Raw genomic sequence first — 19,557 nt, forward strand, 5'->3', positions numbered from 1 at the left:
AAGGGAGGAGCCTCAGCCAGTAGAGAAAACAGGCTTTGCTCTGTAGCATCTGTATGATTGAGCAAGCCTGGCAAAGCAAGTTGAGATGCAGAAGGAAGCAAGAAAGATGGAGAGGGAAGCAGATGACAGCCAGTTGCTTGGGAGCCTGCTAGAAGCCCTCCGGGGGCCTGATTTGGCCCCCAGTCCACATGTTTGACACCCCTGCCTTAAACCATCCTGCCAAACCTATTTGTGAAAACATACATAGGTCCCAACTGTGATAGGTGAAGGTGGAGGTGTTGTAGAGTCATAGCAAATGCAGGGTACAAACTTACAATTCAAAGGCATTCTAAAATGCTACCTCCACAAAGTATTTCCCTACATTCACTTAAGGAACACTCAAAGATAAGCTTTGGGAAAATGAGTGAAAGTTCAAAGATAGTTGGTAGAAAAAGGCTTAATATGAAATCTTTTGAACCTATTTATGTCATAGAGGCCCTGAGAAAGCAATATGACATTAATGAGAACTAACAATTATGACAGCTAATAGAAGATGAGCAAGAAATAATAATAAAATCTATAAGTATTAAATGAAGTTATTCAGAGGTGCCTCTGAAGAAATGGAAAAGGAAAACTTAGTGAATAATTTTCAGATTATTTGAATTTTGGCAATGGTTCAGCAGTAGGATTTGAAGCAGATTTGACATCAAAACATATTTCTTCTCCATCCTTACCATAAAACTGCTTCTTTATCAAAGGAAGAATGGAATAATAAACTCTACTTCTGTGCGACTTGCATCCAGACACTATTGAGAGACTTTGGCATTAAAAGGCTGCAAATGATGCCTTTTAATGGATATAGTGAATGGTTAGAAACGGAAACACCTCCATTGTTTAAATGCTGCCCTTGACAGGATTTTGAGATGGGTTTCTGTTAAGGGGCAGTCAGGTGCTACTCATGGGACCAGCACCAAGTGCTACAACTCCCCCTCCCCACAAAAAAACTAAAAAGAAACTTTCTATATTGCTTAGGACAATATTGAAGCTATTGACATCTTCAAAAACTAAGAAAAACATTTGAAACTATTAAAACAGTAATGCTTCAGCCTCAAATGAGTCAAGGGGAAGCAATTATCTTTAGCATAACTTTTCTGTTCAAAATGTAAATAAAGATGGTTGGCAGATGGTAATACTTACAACCTAAATCTTGGGTCAAAATAATTAAGAACTTACAAAGTAAGCCTAGTGCAGACAGCCTGCAATCAGAAGATCATACAAAATTTATTGAAAAATTACCTGGCTAATGAGTCCATACTATCAAGTTTAATCTAAAGTTCTGTAGGCATGCAAAATTCCTAGTAATTCTAATTTTATTTAGACCCTGCTTTTCTCCCCCAAAGCAGTATGCATCATTCTACCCTCTTCTATCTTACCTTTACAACAGAAACACTCTGCAGTAGGTTAGGCTAAGAGCATGTGACTGACTCAAGGTCACCCTGCAAACTTCTATGGCAGCACAGGAATGCAAACTGCCACTTTAACCACTGTACCATGCTGCCTTCCAAAGCCTGGAAAAACATGGCCACTACCAGAAACGTATATATCCATCTCTTTACTAATTTAATTGTATTGAACACCTTCCGTTTACACAGCACCAGTTAGGACAAATCAATAAAGAGCAAGAATGCTATTACAGCATGACTACTAGATATAAATCAATAGTGTTTATTCTTGAATGATTTTTATTTCTTAGAGGGGGGAAAGGTATCTGCCCAACTAGAATGGCCTTATTTAACAACTGTCAATCTGAGCATTTCCATTTAGGACAGGAGTCAACAACACAATGTAATTATGGAGCTAAACTACATCAACATTCAGAGCAACATATCAATAAACAACCTGTACAAGAAATATACAAGGCTGGCTTCAACCAGCTTTTCTGCAGAAGAAAACACAAAGTGGTGCACTTTGACCACAAAAGAAGGTTATGCTTGGGAATCATGGGACCTGAATGTACACAAGCAATGGGGAACTGGGCAAGATTCAGTGACATTATTGATGACTGACAAATTGTTTGAAAATATGTAAAGCCAGACACTACTTGTTGACAGGGGTTTTTTTTAAGCACCCATATGGGGTCTCACAGTAACTAATATGTCCACACAAGAGCCCTATGACTTTTTTGCACTGTGTGCCTACCGGAGGATGAGGGAAAACTTAATGCAGGGTTACTCTTATCTAAGCATCTCTCTCGTAGCACCAAGACCTCAGTCAGCTTTCCAGCGCTGACCTATTTTCTTGCAACCAAATTTCTGTTAAGCAAGCTAGGTCAATTTCTTCTTCCAGCAACATCTCATAGAGGTGATCAGTTTTTTGCATCACTGACCTAGTGTTGTACAGTCTTAGCATAGATGTGGGGAAAGGGGGGCTTGGTATCATCGTCATGGGATGCTATGGAAGTTAGGCTGTAAGCACCCTTGCCAAACCCTGGCCATCTTTGATCAATCCTTCCCCCATGCCTACCAGCTCCCATTTGCATGGAAACAGTGCAGTCATCAAATATCCTGGTCCAGGTTAAGATTTCTGCCAACTGCTGCTAATAAGCCTCCCCAGCCTCCCACAATCGACATTCTAGTGTTGACAGAGAAGCCAGACAACAATTCAAGATGTAGTCAAAAGGCACAGGGGGTAGAGCTCTACCACAGATTTCAGTCAATGTTGGTATGGCTCCTGGTTTCTGAGTAAGTAACTGGTGGAGCTCTCTTTCCACTGGGGCAACCTTCCACTGAGCCAGTTTGGTGTAGAGATTAAGCGCACGGACTCTTATCTGGGAGAACCAGGTTTGATTCCCCACTCCTCCACTTGCACCTGCTGGAATGGACTTGCGTTAGCCGTAGCTATCGCAGGAGTTGTCTTTGAAAGGGCAGCTGCTGTGAGACCCCTCTCAGCCCCAGTAAGTCGCTCTGAGTCTCTGATTCAGAGAGAAGGGTGGGGTCTAAATCTGCAGTCTTGTGTATAGTGCCTGTGTCCCAGGCGGAAAGTCACAGGCCAAGAGCCCTTGAGATCTTGCCAAGAGGCTTGTGCCTCTGCCCACCTGTTTAAATGTATACCTGGAATGAAAAGGGTAGAAGGAATTGTGGGGGGGGGCATCTTTCCTAGCCAGCTACCCCCTATTCCCAGATCAAAGGAGGAACCATCATCTCTAGCAAAGCAGTCTCCTCAGGACCAAGGCCTCCCTTAATTGTGCAGCATTTTAAAGATTTGTTCACATGTCAACAATGTGGTTCTGCCATTGTAGCCTGCAGGATCAATAGAAGTGGGCCTATCTCGAAAATGATTCCTATATCTTCTGGTAATAATGGGGCTGCCCATGCGGAAGTGACATGTGCCATCCATTAACCATACCTGTAAAATACCTGCATATTTGAATTTAGGGCAATCTGGTGCAATTGAACATAATCTGAAATGGAGATTATGAAATACCGAATAGTAAAACTGCTATTATGAAGAAGGATGTTATCCAAGATAGTGTTTTTGTTAACCTGCCTTTAAATGTAATCACATTATTACACAAATGACTGAGATTAAGAATGAAATTTATGCAACATATTTCACTTTTAGAAAGTGCAGCAGATATCTGTCTAAACATAAGGCTCAGGGAAGAGTGGGCTTTACTAAAATCATGACATTACCGTCCTAGAGCCTACGACTCATTGCATTAAGCCAAAGGGATTCAAACAGAGCAAATGAATTAAATGGTAGACTGTCAAAAAACTCATGAGATGCCAAGCAAAATAAAGATAATTGACAAGTCACCATCTTTTGCAACCAAGTTGTCTTTAGTACAAGTTCAGTCCTAAAAGAAGAATTGCAGATTTATACCCTGCCCTTCTCTCTGAATCAGAAAATCAGAGCAGCTTACAATCTCCTATATCTTCTCCTCCCACAACAGACACCCTGTGAGGTGGGTGGGGCTGAGAGGACTCTCACAGCAGCTGCCCTTTCCAGGACAACCTCTGCCAGAGCTATGGCTGACCCAAGGCTATTCCAGCAGGTGCAAGTGGAGGCGTGGGGAATCAAACCCAGTTCTCTCAGATAAGAGTCCGCACACTTAACCACTACACCAAATGGGCTCTCTATGCTAAGCCAATGTAGCAATTAAATCCAATATACAATGTTTATGCTCTGATGAGATCCTTAAAGATGGTCATATTTCCTTCTTATAGGGAGGAAAGGAAAGATCCCCTGTGCTAGCACTGGTCGTTTCTGACTCTGGGGTGACGTTGCTTTCACAATGTTTTCACGGCAGACTTTTTACGGGCTGCATAGCTCCAATTTCCCAATAAGATCTAAATTTTTACTCTTGTGCCAATATTTATTTCTTATTGTGAAAATAGGAAAGTGTCCATCAATTTTCTGAACAAATGGAAGGCCGTTATGGGCTGCAGCAAGAAGAAGAAGATATTGGATTTGTATCCCATCCTTCACTTCAAATCTCAGAGTCTCAGAGCTGCTCACAATCTCCTTTACCCTCCTCCCCAACAACAAACACTCGGTAAGGTAGGTGGGGCTGAGAGAGTTCTCCCAGAAGCTGCCCTTTCAAGGACAACTCTGGGAGAGCTATGGCTGACCCAATTCCAGCAGCTGCAAGTGGAGGAGTGTGGACAATCTAAACTAGTTCAATTTGCTAATCATAACAAGAATGGCTTCATATTGGCAAAAAATAGTGAGGTTTCCTCCCAGTGTGACAGGTTCAAACATAGCTGAACAACTAGATTAAAGTCAAGATTAACCAGTTATTGATATGTGAGGTGCCATGTTTCATACTATACAAGAATAAACAAACCCTGCACACATTTTAGGAGCAGCCATTTTAATATTCAGCATACTACAGACCCATAATACCCTCAGAAATAATGAGAGCTTTCAAATTTGATTGACTTGGATCGCTTTTGCTAGGTAAAGAGCCTTTAATTTCAGGAATACTATTTGTGAGTGTTTTACCGAAGCCAAATCATGTCCAGTGTGTGCCCATATCTCTCACTCCCACCCATTATGTTTGTCCTCATTGATTAAAATCCACACTCTGAAAGATGGGTTAATTGAAGTTTTAGGTGATTAATCAACCAATCTGCTTATGTAGCACATTAGGGCTCAAAGGTTTCATCAAACAGTGTAATATAGCGACACAGATGCAGCGTGCACAATTATAACACAGACTGTTGAAGCTCTAGTCTAAAAAACTGTTTAAGCAGATTACATAGTGAAATCATACAAAAGAAAACCAGCTGTGAGCATACTTGAGTTAAGCCTATTCATTTGTCCACTGTGAAAAACACAGTTGTGTGGATTGGCAAACTGGTGGCACAGTGGGGGAAGATTTCATCTGGCTGATAGGTTATGTTAGATAATTGATAATGAAAGCTCTTTTGGCAGTTACTTATCAGTCAGCTTTTGACATTTCAATACTAGCTAAATCAAGTGTTACTTAGGAAGAAGTAGACAGAATTTGTGGCTCATGTGTAAGAAAAAAACACATCTACCTGTGAAGAAGTTAATGTACCTTTCAAACCAAGGTTCGTGGGGGACAAGAGTGCACTTGACCATACGCACTGGGGGCACTGACCTCCCCCAGCAGCACTGGCCCTGTCTCAGGCACTGGCTCTAGACTTGGCTCCTATTAGATGCATGAATCTGGAAGGCTACGTTTGGCATAGGAACATAAGAGAAGCCGTGTTGGATCAGGCCAATGGCCCATCCAGTCCAACACTGTCACACAGCGGCCAAAAAAAGCCAGGTGGCATAAGCTATACCTGTGGCCTTCTCCTATGCTGCTGCCAATGCCTTGGGGGCTTGGCTGGGTTGCTTGGCCAGAAAATTGGTCGTTCATGCCACACAAAATGGCTTTGAAGGCTACTGTTTGGCACACACACCAGGGGATACCTACCCCTGTCCTAGCTTCTTTTAGTTGTGGTGAGTACTCTGAATTCCAGAAAGCAAATTGCCAGTGACTTCAGCACTAAGATCCACATCCTCCTTGGTCTTTGAATGCTGCTGCAATCCGGACATTGAGCAGATTCACTTTCCCAAGGACATGAGGCCATTCGCAGAATATCTTTTCCCAGAAGATGCTTGCCAAAAGTACAGAAGCCATCTAGAGGGAGTCAAAACCAGAGAGGATGCATATAAAGCCATGAAGGGCTTTCACCTGCTAAAAGTTGGAATGTCACACTTCTGCTATGATCTGCAAAAGAACTGGGCAATTCCTGCCCAGCCATGAAGTTGATTATTTAATGGCAACAGTCTGGTTTATAATTACCTATTTGGTATTTCTGAAACCATGATGCAATAAGCAAACAAGTGAAATATGGCTAGATGCAGGGGTGGAATTCTAGCAGGAGCTCCTTTGCATATAAAGCCACACACCCCTGATGTAGCCAATCCTCTAAGACAGTGATAACCAACCTTTTTGGCCCCAGGGCTGGTCCACCCACCGCAACCCTAGGGCCAGCAGGGTGGGCACCGAATTCACGACCCCGCGGCGCCTCCTCCCTGCCCCCCACCCCGGTGGCAGGGGAAGGCAGCAGTGAAACACTTCCCCAGCTCTTTAAAGGCTGACCCCTCCCCACCCCGCCGAAGTGGGAAGGAGACAAGGGCAATGCGGCTTTTTCAGCCGGTCACTTGCGCTGCTGCCACGGTTTCCCCACCGATGACCTGATCGACAGGGGGGGAGGGGTCAGCCTTTAAAGAGCTGGGGAAGCGTTTCACTGCTGCCTTCCCCGGCCTTAAACTTGTACAAATGGAGGGAGGAGGAGGTGCTGCAGGGGAAGGCAGCAAGGTGGGGTGGCGAGGCTGCACATCACTGCGGGGGGGGTGGGGGGTGGGCAGGGCTGTGCAGCCCAGTTGCCAACACGCCACGGGCCGGTGCCAGTCCCTGGCCTGGGGGTTGGGGACCCCTACTCTAAGAGCTTGCAAGGCTCTTTTTTGTAAACTCTTGGAAGATTGGCTACATCGGGCGTGTGGCCTAATATGCAAGGGAACTCCTGCTAGAATTCCACCCCCGGCTAGATGAATCTTATCTTTACAGGCTATGTGTCCTCCCCCGGCAGACTGGTTTTGTCCAGGCAATCAAGTTTGCTTGAAATAAACTCTTCTAGTTTAATCAAAGTACAAACCTGGTTTGAAAGGCAGCTCAGTTTCTGCCTAAGATACATTTTAAGAGAGTAGTTTCTCTTATATAGTTAATACATGTTTTCATCTGATGTTTTTGACCCATAATGTTACCCCCTCCATTCTGTATCCATTAAGGTTGGTCTCCTTTCATCTCCACAGCGGGACTGAGATTCCAATAATTATGAAACTACAAGGAGTTTAAAAAAAAAAAAAGCCACTCCATCAAGGTTCCCATCGGGGACAAGATGAAACGTGTCTCTCACATCTCATTTGCACTGCTTGTACATGGCTACCTAGGCGACTTTCCAACATGGAGACCATGTCTAAGTTGAGAACAAATGGCATGCCTCTGTATGATCCTACATGCGAGCATTGCTGGAATTGCAGTTCTGCTGCTTTCAAGCACATAAAATCCTGGCAAAGAGTCCCCCCCTGTGATTATTGTGGGCTGCCTGCCATACTTTGTGGTTGTTATTACATGTAGATGATCCCTGCTTCAGAGGCAATGTCTGGTGAAGCGGAGTTTGGCAGAGTCCTGTTAAATACCAAAAGGCAGGGCTTTTTTTTGTAGCAGGAAGGAACTCCTTTGCATATCAGGCCACATCCCCCCTGATGTAGCCAATGCTCCTGGAGCTTACAGAAGGCCCTGTACTAAGAGCCCTGTAAGCTTTTGGAGGATTGGCTACATCAGGGGTGTTTGGCCTAATATGCAAAGGAGTTCCTGCTACAAAAAAAGCCCTGCCAAAAGGACTTGCTTTTCAGTAAATATATCCTACAAAACCCCCAGGTCTCTTAGCATTTGGATCCTTTCTAAAATTTCAGTGTGCATATAGGTGGGTGAGAAATGCTGCCAAGTCACAGTTGACTTATGGAGACCCCATAGGGTTTTCAAGGTGAGAGGTGAACAGAGGGGCTTTGCCGTTGCCTGTCTCTGTGTAGCATAGCAACACTGGACTTCCTTGGTGGTCTCCCATCTCAAGAGTCACCAGGACTGACCCTGATTGGCTTCTGAGATCTGATGTGATCTGGCTAGCCTGGGCCATTCAGGTATTTCTGAAAAAAACACCTCTCAAGCACCGATAAATACCAACCTTCCTTGTTATTCTTTTACTAGGGCACAACTGCTTCCATTTCAGCAACAAATATTACCTCATTATTGCCCATCAATTGGGTTAATTTCCCTCGTTTAGGAAAAAGCAGATACCCCCCCACACACACTAGTTTAGTTAATGGGGACTTCCTGTTAGTCAACAAATGGAACACTTCAGGTGGTACAAAAGGTAAAGAGGATACTTGCTGCAACTTTTAAGTTCATAAATCTTATACTTTCTGGCGGCGGCACCTGACATGCTTCACAGATACATAATCAAAACATGGCCACTTCACTATTGTATTTAAATAGGTTAGGGTGACATCTCCATGGAACTTTAAATACTTTATATACTACTTACTGCTATTTCCCCAATTTTAAATCAAGCTGAAATTATGCTTCCAGCTCGCATTCTCATGAGCTGCCAACTTAAGCTATTTGCTTTTTTTTGCCCAGGTTATCTGACTTAAACATGGGGTTCTTTTCAGGTCATTTTTAAAAAAAATATATGTAAATCTTGCTCAGATTTTTCCAGCTTTGGAGTTTTCTAACAAACTCATTCTGTTGTTTGAAAGAAAACGTCTAATGACCCCTCAAGCTGTGTTCTCTTATGATGCTCCAAAAACAAACTACGACTGGTTCTGTTTGCAGAATTTTGGAAGGATATCACAATCTTGTTCGTTTATAAGATGTAATGGACATGCATAGTCATGTGATGTGTGCAAAATAACCACTTAAGGTAAACATTGCCCTTGAGGCGATAGAATTCATTAGTTAGCTTTCAGGATCTGAAAAATGCAAAATTACAAAAAAGATGCTGGAGCATGAAAGGATCCTACCACACACCCCGTTTATTACAAATCCATTCTGCATTCAGTGTCCTAGAAGCAATTCACTAGGAGACAGAGCAAGGAAGAGGATTTCATGGCATGCTTCACTTCTTGCTAGTTTTCCTTTCTCTTTGATGAGATGTGCCTCTCTCTTACCCCAGGGGTGTTCAACCTGTGGCACAGGCATCAAGTGTTTGTAGTGACCCTGAAGAGGAAAGACCCTGACTATGGCATGGTTAGCCATACCCATGAAGCTGCCTTAGACTTTACTCAGAACCTGAAGAACTGCTACCAGTCAAAGGCAGAGATCCTTCACATCACCTGCTACTTCAATAGGATATAATGCTTTAGAGTCCATCTTCCAAAGTGGCCATTTTCTCCAGTGGAACTGATCTCTTGTCCCCTGGAGAGCAGGTGTGATCCCAAGATCTCCAGCTACCACCCCACCAGTGTTCCCTCTAAGCTGAGTTAGCGTGAGGTAGCTCACAGATTTTTAGCTTCCAGCTCACACATTTTCGTCTTAGCTCAGGAAGGATGACCCCAGAGCACACTAAATGTACGCAGTAGCTCACAACTTTAATGCCAGGTGCTCACAAAGTAGAATTTTTGCTCACAAAACTCCACATCTTAGAGAGAATACTGCACCCCATCAAAAAGTCTATGCTGAAAATCATGGGACTTGCCTGGACAAAAACCATATTGGCAGCCACAGGGCTGTGTTAAGGAGGGGAATGAAGTAAAACTGACTGACTGCCTGACTGACTGACTGACAGGAAGGAAGACCTGGCTGGATTCAACCCAATAACAATTCCCTGTTTAGTGATACAGAAACCTCCAGAATACAGAATAAAGTGGATTTACATTTCCTGTTCAGCAGTTTTTTCAGATATTTAAAACTAGCCATTTCATCCTGAAGGACTTATTTCCCTTTGCCCTGGAATGGTGGGGTGGGGTGTGAAGTGAACTGGAGAAGGCTTGCAAAGGGACCATCGGTTCCTGTTTGCTGCTCCAGCTTGGTGGGGTGCAGTTGAGGAGAAAACTGTCTTGTCCCTTCCAGGAGCCAGGCAGGCACACAGCCAGCAGCCAGGGAGAAAGAACAGAACAGCTTGTTTGGTCTAGGAAGGGCCTTGGCTGCCAGCTGGGAGCTGCTTTGCACCACTTGCGATGATTAAGTCCTATCCTGATTTTCAGAGGGGGGAAACACTTTTTTAAAAAGTGTTCAAATTGTATTACGAGGATAGAAAAGAACAAAGTAAACATAGAACAGATCTGAATTTTAACCTGGTTCTTAGTTAAGTAACAGAAACAACAGAAAACAAATAGAAATAACTTCTTCAAGGGGGAGGCCTCTCTTACTGTTTTCTAGATTTGCCAACCTCTAGGTGGGGCCTGGAAATCTCCCAGACTTTTCAGTTGATCTGCAGAGATCAGATCCCCTGGAGAAAATGGCTGCTTTTAAAGGTGGACTCTATATACCCCACGACAGGGCTTTTTTAAAAAGCAGGAATACACAGGAACACAGTCCCAAGTGGCTTGGCATCAGGAAGTGTGGTCTAATATACAAATGAGTTCCTGCTGGGCTTTTTCTACAAAAAAGCCTTGAGTGAAACAATGGTGATTTCAGGGGGTGTGGCCTAATATGCAATGTGATATTAGGAGTGAGGCCTAATATGTAAATAAGCTCCTGCTGGGCTTTTTTTTTTTAACACACAAAAAGCTGCCCTATTAATTTATGGTTTTAAAACCTGCTAATCTCTAATAATTTTGCAACCCAGAGTTTACAACCCTAATTTATAGCTTGAATGGAATCTGAGCCTGCTTTAGTGGGTAGGGCGGAATCTAAATCAAACAAACAAACAAATAGATATACATGATTTTCTTGTATATTAAAGGTATCTAAGAAGGACAAGTGCAGAAAGAAAGCCACTGCTAAACTAGCAAACTGGGAAGAAGGAGATTCAATGAGAAGAGGATTGGCCACCAGTGGAAGATGACCACGGACAGGATCTGGGAAGGAACCAAAGTAGAGTTCCCATTTCAGGGACAGTCCTGCTTTGTCAAGCAGATTGCTCTGTCATCTGGAAGCCTCTGGCATCTCCATTTGCAAAGGATTTCAGGGGTTGAGGAAGTCCCTTCTGCCTATCCTGATGGGAGGAAGGACCCCAGGCCAACTGATGCCCTGAGCACAGCTCAACGATGGTGCCCCTCGGCTTTTCCATTTCTTAATTGGCAAGACAATTTAAGACTCAAGAAGTGCTGAAGGTGAAATAAGAGATTAAAATTTTAGTTTTCTTCCAGGCCACCCCCACAACTATATTAAACTTAAAAAAAATTAGCTTGTCAGTTGACTAAAGTTGAGTGTGGCAGCGAAAGAGTTAAGGACATAATAGCAGGGGGGGAACTCGGTGGTGCCCCCCTTCCCCTGGTGCCCTAAATATGTGCTTGTTTTGCTTAATGGTCAGTTCAGGGCTACCCATCAACCTACGGTACTTCTCTAAGGCAGAATGACCTTTCTTTGCCTGAGGAGCCGGAATGCCCCGCCTTCCAGGCAGAGTAGGCAATTCTGAGCATGACAGACACATGAACACACAAAACAGTCTTATACTGAATCAGCCTCTTGGTCCATCAAAGTCAGTATCGTCTACTCAGACTGGCAGCAGCTCTCCAAGGTCTCAGACTGAGATCCTTCGTATCACCTACCACTTGGATCCTTTTCACTGGAGATGCTGGGGATTGAGCCTGGGACCTTCTGCATGCCAAACCAATGCACTGCCACTGAGCCACAGTCCCTCCATGGTTGTGAGCCACAGCATGGTTGTGTTTGAAGATGCCCAGGGCTTTTTTTGAGCAGGAACACACAGGAATGCAGTTCTGGCTGGCTTGGCATAAGGAGGTGTGGTCTAATATGCAAATGAGTTCCTGCTGGGCTTTTTGAAACAATGGTGACATCGGGGGGGGCTGACCTAATACACAAATGTGTTCCTGCTGGGCTTTTTCTACCAAAAAAGCCCTGAAGATGCCCATGGAACAAGGAGGGCAAGAACTGTTCTGGTTTGGGGGCAGGAATGCCAGTCTCCAGGTGAGACATGGGGATTTCCTGAAATTTATAGCTCATCTCCAGCCTACAGAGATCAGTTCCCTTGGATAAAATGGATGCTTGGAGGGTGGACTCTACAGCATTGCACTCCACTGAGGTCTCTGTGTTCCAGAGGCTCCACCCCCAAATATCCAGGAGTTCCCCACCCTGGAGCTGGTAACCCGTCTGCTCCTGCTGGAAGTCAAGGGGACCAGAGAACCCTACTTGGGTGGGTGAGGAGGGGAGAGGTAGACAGCTAGAGTGGTCCATCTGGGAACAGTGACCTCCCCCCCAGCTAGGCCCCAACACCCTCCTCCCAGCTATTGGTGCTGCTTTCTTTTGCACATTAGACCCTTTCTGCAGGGTGGAAAATACTACTGTCTTGGTTCATTGTCCATTGCTCATTTGGCTGGTGCTGATATGGGGTGGGGTAGGGATGGGGTTTTTCTTTTTTCCATCTCCTAAGTTCTCCACGGCTGCTGTATGAATGCAGGGAAAGTGAAGGGGGTCCAGCTAACCAGGTTTGAGTCCTCATTCCTCCACTTGCAGCTGCTGCAACAGCTCTCTCAGCCCCACCCACCTCACAGGGTATCTGTTGTGTGTGAGGGGGAGGTAAAGGAGATTGTGACCATGCTGAGATTCATTGTATAGGGTAGGATAAATCCAATATTGTCTTCTTCAAACCTGAACCTGACTCATTTTTTTTTAAAGTCTCATGTCATTTGGCTGTCCCTCACAGCCACTACATTACCTTGGCTCCCATCTAAATAAGCTTCAAAATAGCATGACCCCAATATGCAGTTAACAGTGAAGATGTTTACAGCTTAAGTGATTTGACATTACAGAGGCATTTCTCCTAAGGATTTAAAGGTCATCTTTCAGCCACCCAGCAATATCAGGGAAGGGAGAGAATTCAGCCAGGAGCCCGGTGCTCTTTTTAGGTGCTCCTTGCATGTTTTCAGACCTTGTTTGTCAGCCTGCTAGCACCTCACACAAATGGTGTAGGGGTGTGTTCTTCCAGTGTTGCCGAACCACACAGGAGTCAGGTACAGAAGCACCTTAAAGGCCATTGTCAGAAGTGTCTCACACCTACGCTACACAAAATAGGTCATTCCTTTGACTGGATTTCCTTCTACGCTGTCCTCTACATAACAGCCCCACCCATCAGAATATAAAACAGGCCCAGCAACTATACACTTCCTGCATCTGCAGAAGGGAGCTCTCTGACCCACGAAGACTTATGCTGAAATAAACACTGTTAGTCTTGAAGGCTATTATAAACCGAGGCCAGAACAGCTCTTCTTTGAAAACAGCAAGTGATACATTCAGCTCATAAAACACAACATGGGTACGGCCAGACGTACCGTTAGTCATGACACAGCTCCATCCCTCTGACGGATTTAAAGTGGACGTCCAGACAGCCACATCTGTCAATCAACCAGCACTCGTAGTCATCCCATCTTGCTCCGTATCTATGCTGGACTAATTTGATAGCAGAGAAAAGCAGAAGCCCAACAATATCCCCACTTATATACACTCCACACATTGCCTCCAGCCAATCATCCTTTAATAACTATATACAATGTTACAAGTGTTCCAAAAGTCAGCCAATCCAAATGTTTGTTGAAGGCCCAATCAGGACAGTTCCCTTTGAAATAGTCTCTTTCCTGATTGGGCAAAACTTAAGAGTTCTTAGGAGCCTAGCTGAAGGCTCAAGCTCTGGCAAGACAGAGTTCAATATACAACAAAGGTGCGACTGGACTCCCGTGTAATTGCATAAGAATGTGTACTCCTTTTATTTAGTAATTTACTTTACTTATATACCACCTTTCTCCCCAATAGGAGAAAGTGGCTTACATCATTCTCCTCTCCTCCATTTTATCCTCATGACAATCCTGTGAGGTAGGTTAGGCTGCGAGTTTGTGGTTGGCCCAAATTCACCCAGCAAGCCTGCACAGCAGAGTGTGGAGATGAAACTGGGTTTTCCGTATCCTCATCCAACACTTTTACCACTACACCACACTGGCAGTCTTTAGATGTAGAACTTTCACATATTACCCTATTCTCCACTACCACCACCCCAGGGATTTTTTTGTAGCAGGAACTCCTTGGCATATTAGCCCACACACCCCTGATGTAGCCAATCCTCCAAGAGCTTACAGGGCTCTTCTTAGAAGAAGAATTGCAGATTTATACCCTGCCCTTCTCTCTGAATCAGAGACTCAGAGCAGCTTACAATCTCCTATATCTTCTCTCCCCACAACAGACACCCTGTGAGGTGGGTGGGGCTGAGAGAGCTCTTTACAGCAACTGCTCTTTCAAGGACAGTTTTGCAAGAGCTATGCCTAACCCAAGGCCATTCCAGCAGGTGCAAGTGGAGGAGTGGGGAATCAAACCCAGTTGTCCCAGTTAAGAGTCCACGCACTTAACCACTACACCAAGTTTAAAAGTTTTATTGGTTTTCTAAAGATTGAGGATAAAGGGTAAGAGGGAACAGAAAGTTATAGTTACAGATATCTTAGTCTGCATGTAATATACTTTCTCAGAATACAGGACTGCATCTAATATACTTCCATAGAATACATATATTGTCACCTATTATTATCTCTTAACTTGAGATCATCAATATTTTAATACATTCATAATGTAGGTCTTCTTGTTGAAATGTCTATTCAAGTTGACATTTCCAGCAAAGGCAGTCTTATAATAAAAAAAGTACAGGAGAAAGGAAATATAAGTTCATACCAAAGAATCTTAAGAGTCTTGAATATATGTAGTTTCAATCAATATGTTCTTGCTTCTTTAGATTTCCCAGCCAACAATTGGGATAAGTAGCCCAGCTCAGCTGTTTCCAAAATTTTCCCCATCAAGTCCATTCTTGTGGGGATCTCCTGCAGTTTCCATCTCTGTGCCAGAAGAATCCTAGCCGCTGTATTAATATGTGCCAACAAATGTCTCATCTCTTTGGAGTAATCTTCAGGGTATATATTCAATAAAAACAGTTCTGGTTTAAATTGGATCTGTGTCTTCAGAATTTTCTTTTCTTAACCACTACACCAAACTGGCTGTCCTGTAAGCTCCAGGAGGATTGGCTACATTAGGGGTGTATGGCCTAATATGCAAAGGAGTTCCTGCTACCAAAAAGCCCTGGTGCACACAGATACACAACAACATACAAACACAGCAACACAATTACTGCTTTTACCTGATTAGGACGAAACCCGTCAACAGGTTCTATGAGCTGCCAGCTTTCACCTCCCCGCTTGTGCCATTCCTCCGCAACTGCAAACCAGATAATCGTAGAGGATTATGCACCTGCACACATCAACATCACAGCCTCTTTGCACAGCGTCAGTCAGTATTTTTAGCAGATGACTGCTATGCATGACGATTATGATGATTTATGAAACCTTGTCAGAGTCAATACTGTATTTAATCCTCTTTCCTTCCAGGCAGCATTTAAGCCTTTCCCAAGATATTTATATGCGAGGGGAAACTCTTTGAACAAAACTGCTGGCGGAACAATTTGCTTCCAGTTCCAATTAAAGAGGAAGCCAAAGTGAGCGAAAGTACAAAATAGTAAATGTAATACTGATTTTTCACATTTCTTTTTTTTCCTTGCATGTTTTTGTTACGTTTTACTCGTAGCGGCGAAGTGCAAGGCAGCGGCTGTCTGGAAACAAAATGGATAGTTCTGGTTATACGCGAGGGCTGAAGTCTCCTGGTATGCCACGTTCCATTACTTGCTAAGGCACAATGAGCTGTCAGGGGCTGGGGGGAGCATCTCATTAAAAGCAGACAATGCTCAGGTATAAATTAGACCCTCAGAAGAGCTAAAAGCCGTTCTCCATATTTTAGCCATCACTGCAGCCAGGCAATTGCCCAAGGGATCCTCCACCACTCTTTGACTTGACCAAAAAAAAAAAGGAAAACAGAGTTGGGTGCCATCAGCTCGTTGACAATTCAAAAATAGCACCCAGGTGCCACATACAGGTGTGGAAAAGCAGCGCTGTGAAGACCAAAGCCACCTGGAAGGACTGCTGAGAACTACAACAAGCCTCCAGACAAAGGTTTGCTCTGGCCTCAACTGCACCTTACTGGCCAAATCCATCCCAAAACAAACCACGTGACTTGCTCTAGCTCCATGGGCCCCTAGTGTGTACCACACACAAACTTTGTTCCCCTAGTCCCCTCTTGGCAGCCCTGCCCTCTGGCACTGTCCTGCCAGGCACTGAGAAGTGATGCTTCCTGTTCTCAACTGCATGAGATGTCCTTGAAGCATTTTATGGTCTATAGTATCAAATGTTGCTGAGACAGTCTGTGACCCCGAGTGCCATTCACCCTGCCCCTCTCTAGCCAAAGAAGATCAACCAGTGCAGTTTCATTCCCAAACTCTACCCTGCATCAGGGTTGCCAGCTCTAGGTTGAGAAAGCCTTGAGATTTTGGGGGTGGAGTCTCAGGAGGGCCGGGTTTGGGGAGGGGACAGACTTTAGCTGGTTTTAATGCCATAGAGCCCATCTTCTAAAGTGGCCATTTTGACCAGGGAAACTGATCTCTGTCTCCTGGGAATTAGTTGCAACCCCAGGAGATCTCCAGCTACTACCTAGAGGTTGGCAACCCTAGCCCTGGACCCACATCACCAACTGGGGTTGGCCAACCTCAGCCTGCTAAATTCAATAACACTTTGTAATTAACAACTCTGTCAGCTCAAAATCTTTCTTTAAAAAAATAAAATGCTCATATCGAAGCCTCCTTCAAGTAATGCATTAACCACCATTGTTACAAATATAACTCCAATTTGGCCCATTTGATTTTACAAGACTCGATTGGTCTAAGGTGAAATCAGCATGTCCTAAGTCTCCAGTCTCCAAGAATCATTCCCCTGCATTCACCCAAATGGCAAGCCAGGATGTGAGCTGCAGTTGTCCCCAGTCTGTCCTGCCCCTCAGGTGTCTTGCATGGATACAAACACACATGGCCTTCAGTAAGCCATCAAAATACTCTGGCCCTATGATGGATGGATGGATGGATGGATGGATGGATGGATGGATGGATGGAAGAAAGGAAGGAAGGAAGGAAGGAAGGAAGGAAGGAAGGAAGGAAGGAAGGAAGGAAGGAAGGAAGGAAGGAAGGAAGGAAGGAAGGAAGGAAGGAAGGAAGGAAGGACCCATCAATCAATGATGTCATCTGTCTGTGCTCATGGCTGGAGACAGTCTGTGACTGTGAGTTGAAAACAGAATGATGAACCTTTTGTCACCCATAATGTGCACACTCATTTATTTTGTCCTGCTATCAAATCTGTCAGCTTTGTTCAGGTTTCAGAAGCACTACAACCCCACTCCCCCAAGGCACACAACCACAGCACTGTTGGCTCTGTCACACCAGCATCAATTCTATGGACCACCGTTCATCTTCAGTACACACAGCATCAAAGACACACATGCAAATGCTACCCCATGAGAAAAGAACATTAGGAAATGGCCTGACTTCAGAGCTATTCTCAAAACCTTGGCTAGGGGATTTACTCTTAATGACATGCCAGAGAGCTTGAACTCCAAAAGAATTAGGACTTCATCCAAAGTGAAAATTTCAGATTGCAGCTGCTGCTAAATATTTCATCCTTTGAGACTCCAAAAAGGATGAAATCGACTTGAGCACAAAAAAAAAATGGTTGGAAAATAGGTCACTGATGATAGCAGAGAGGCGGCTTAGAAAGGAAACTTGACAACTGACACTTCTACTAGGCAGAAGTCTTTAATCGCAAATGCTTGTGGGGCTGTGTGAAACACTGCAAGAGCTGGGGTCTCTTGTGACATGATTGGCTTTTGTTTGCCCATGTGAGAAGGTAAACCATACAGATTAACCACCACCACCACCCCTCAATTTGATTTCCTAGTTAAAAATAAGTTGGATTATCAGCAATGACTCCTATGAAGAAGATGAAGAAGATATTGGATTTATATCCCGCCCTCCACTCCGAAGAGTCTCAGAGCGGCTCACAATCTCCTTTACCTTCCTCCCCACAACAGACACCCTGTGAGGTGGGTGGGGCTGGAGAGGGCTCTCACAGCAGCTGCCCTTTCAAGGACAACCTCTGCCAGAGCTATGGCTGACCCAAGGCCATGCTAGCAGGTGCAAGTGGAGGAGTGGGGAATCAAACCCGGTTCTCCCAGATAAGAGTCCGCACACTTAACCACTACACCAAACTGGCTCTTAGTATGAAATACTAAGAAGGCATTCAGGATGGTTTTGATTGAACTAGCTCCCTCAATAATTCAAATTCTCAGCAAAGGAGTCAGTGATTGTGTAACTAAGCAAAAAGGACTGTGACTTTTTTTAAAAAGTTGGTACACCCCAAAGCACTACGGCCCTCATCCAGCAGGAGATTTCTAGGCATGGAAGCCCCCTCCCACCCACAATTCCTTGCTGGACTGGCAAGTATAAGAGTTGGTGGGGAGCAGATATGAGTTGACATAGTGACAGTGCATTCAGAAAGAGGCATCCGATATGATCTACATTTGAATGGTAGAGTGTGGAAGGGAGATATACACATTCACATCTGTCTTGCAGAACATCTCCCTCTACCTGCTTGTTATGTACAATCATTTCCTTCTATGGAAGAAGAAGAGGAAGAGGAGGAGGAGGAGAAGGAGGAGGAGTTGGTTTTATATCTCACCCTTTACTACCAGAAGGAAACTCGGAGTGGCTTACAATCACCTTCCCTTCATCTCCCCACAACAGATGTCTTATGAGGTAGGTGGAGCTGAAAGAAGTCTGAGAGAGCTGTGACTGAACCAAGGTCACCCAGCTGGCTGCTTGTGGAGGAGGAGTGGGGAATCAAACCCATTAATCCAGATTCGAGCCTGCCACTCTTAACCACTGCACTAAACTGTCTCTTGACAGAAACACCAGCAACAGAAACACCACTGGAGCTGAAGCAGGGGACGGGTTATGGCTGAGTGGCAAACCATCTGTTTAGCATACATAAGGCCCCAGGTTCAATCCCTGGCATCTCTAATTGAGAGGACCAAGTGGTGGGTGGTGGGAAAGACCTCTGTCTGAGAACCTGGGAGAACTACTGCCCATCTTAGGCAATACTGACCATGATGGACCAATGGTCTGATTGACTTATAAGGCAGCTGAATTGGGACCTAGCTACAGAGAGCTCATGAATGATGATCACGGAGCTTGCCACATGAAGAGGGCTTCCCCATGGGCACACGGGTCATTGCTTCAGCTGCTGATGCACCATAAAGTTTCCTGCTGCATTAATGGCTCTAAAACAAAAGTAAGGAGGATGCAGTTCCTAAGGAGGAGGTGTCAGTAATGTCCACACCTGCAAACTTGGCCACCACCAAGGAAAAGTGTGGTCCTGGGCATGGTTTGATTGCAGACTGCGGAAGCTCAC

The sequence above is a fragment of the Heteronotia binoei genome, chromosome 10 (genome assembly GCF_032191835.1).
Source record: "Heteronotia binoei isolate CCM8104 ecotype False Entrance Well chromosome 10, APGP_CSIRO_Hbin_v1, whole genome shotgun sequence".
In the NCBI taxonomy this organism is placed as follows: Eukaryota; Metazoa; Chordata; class Lepidosauria; order Squamata; family Gekkonidae; genus Heteronotia; species Heteronotia binoei.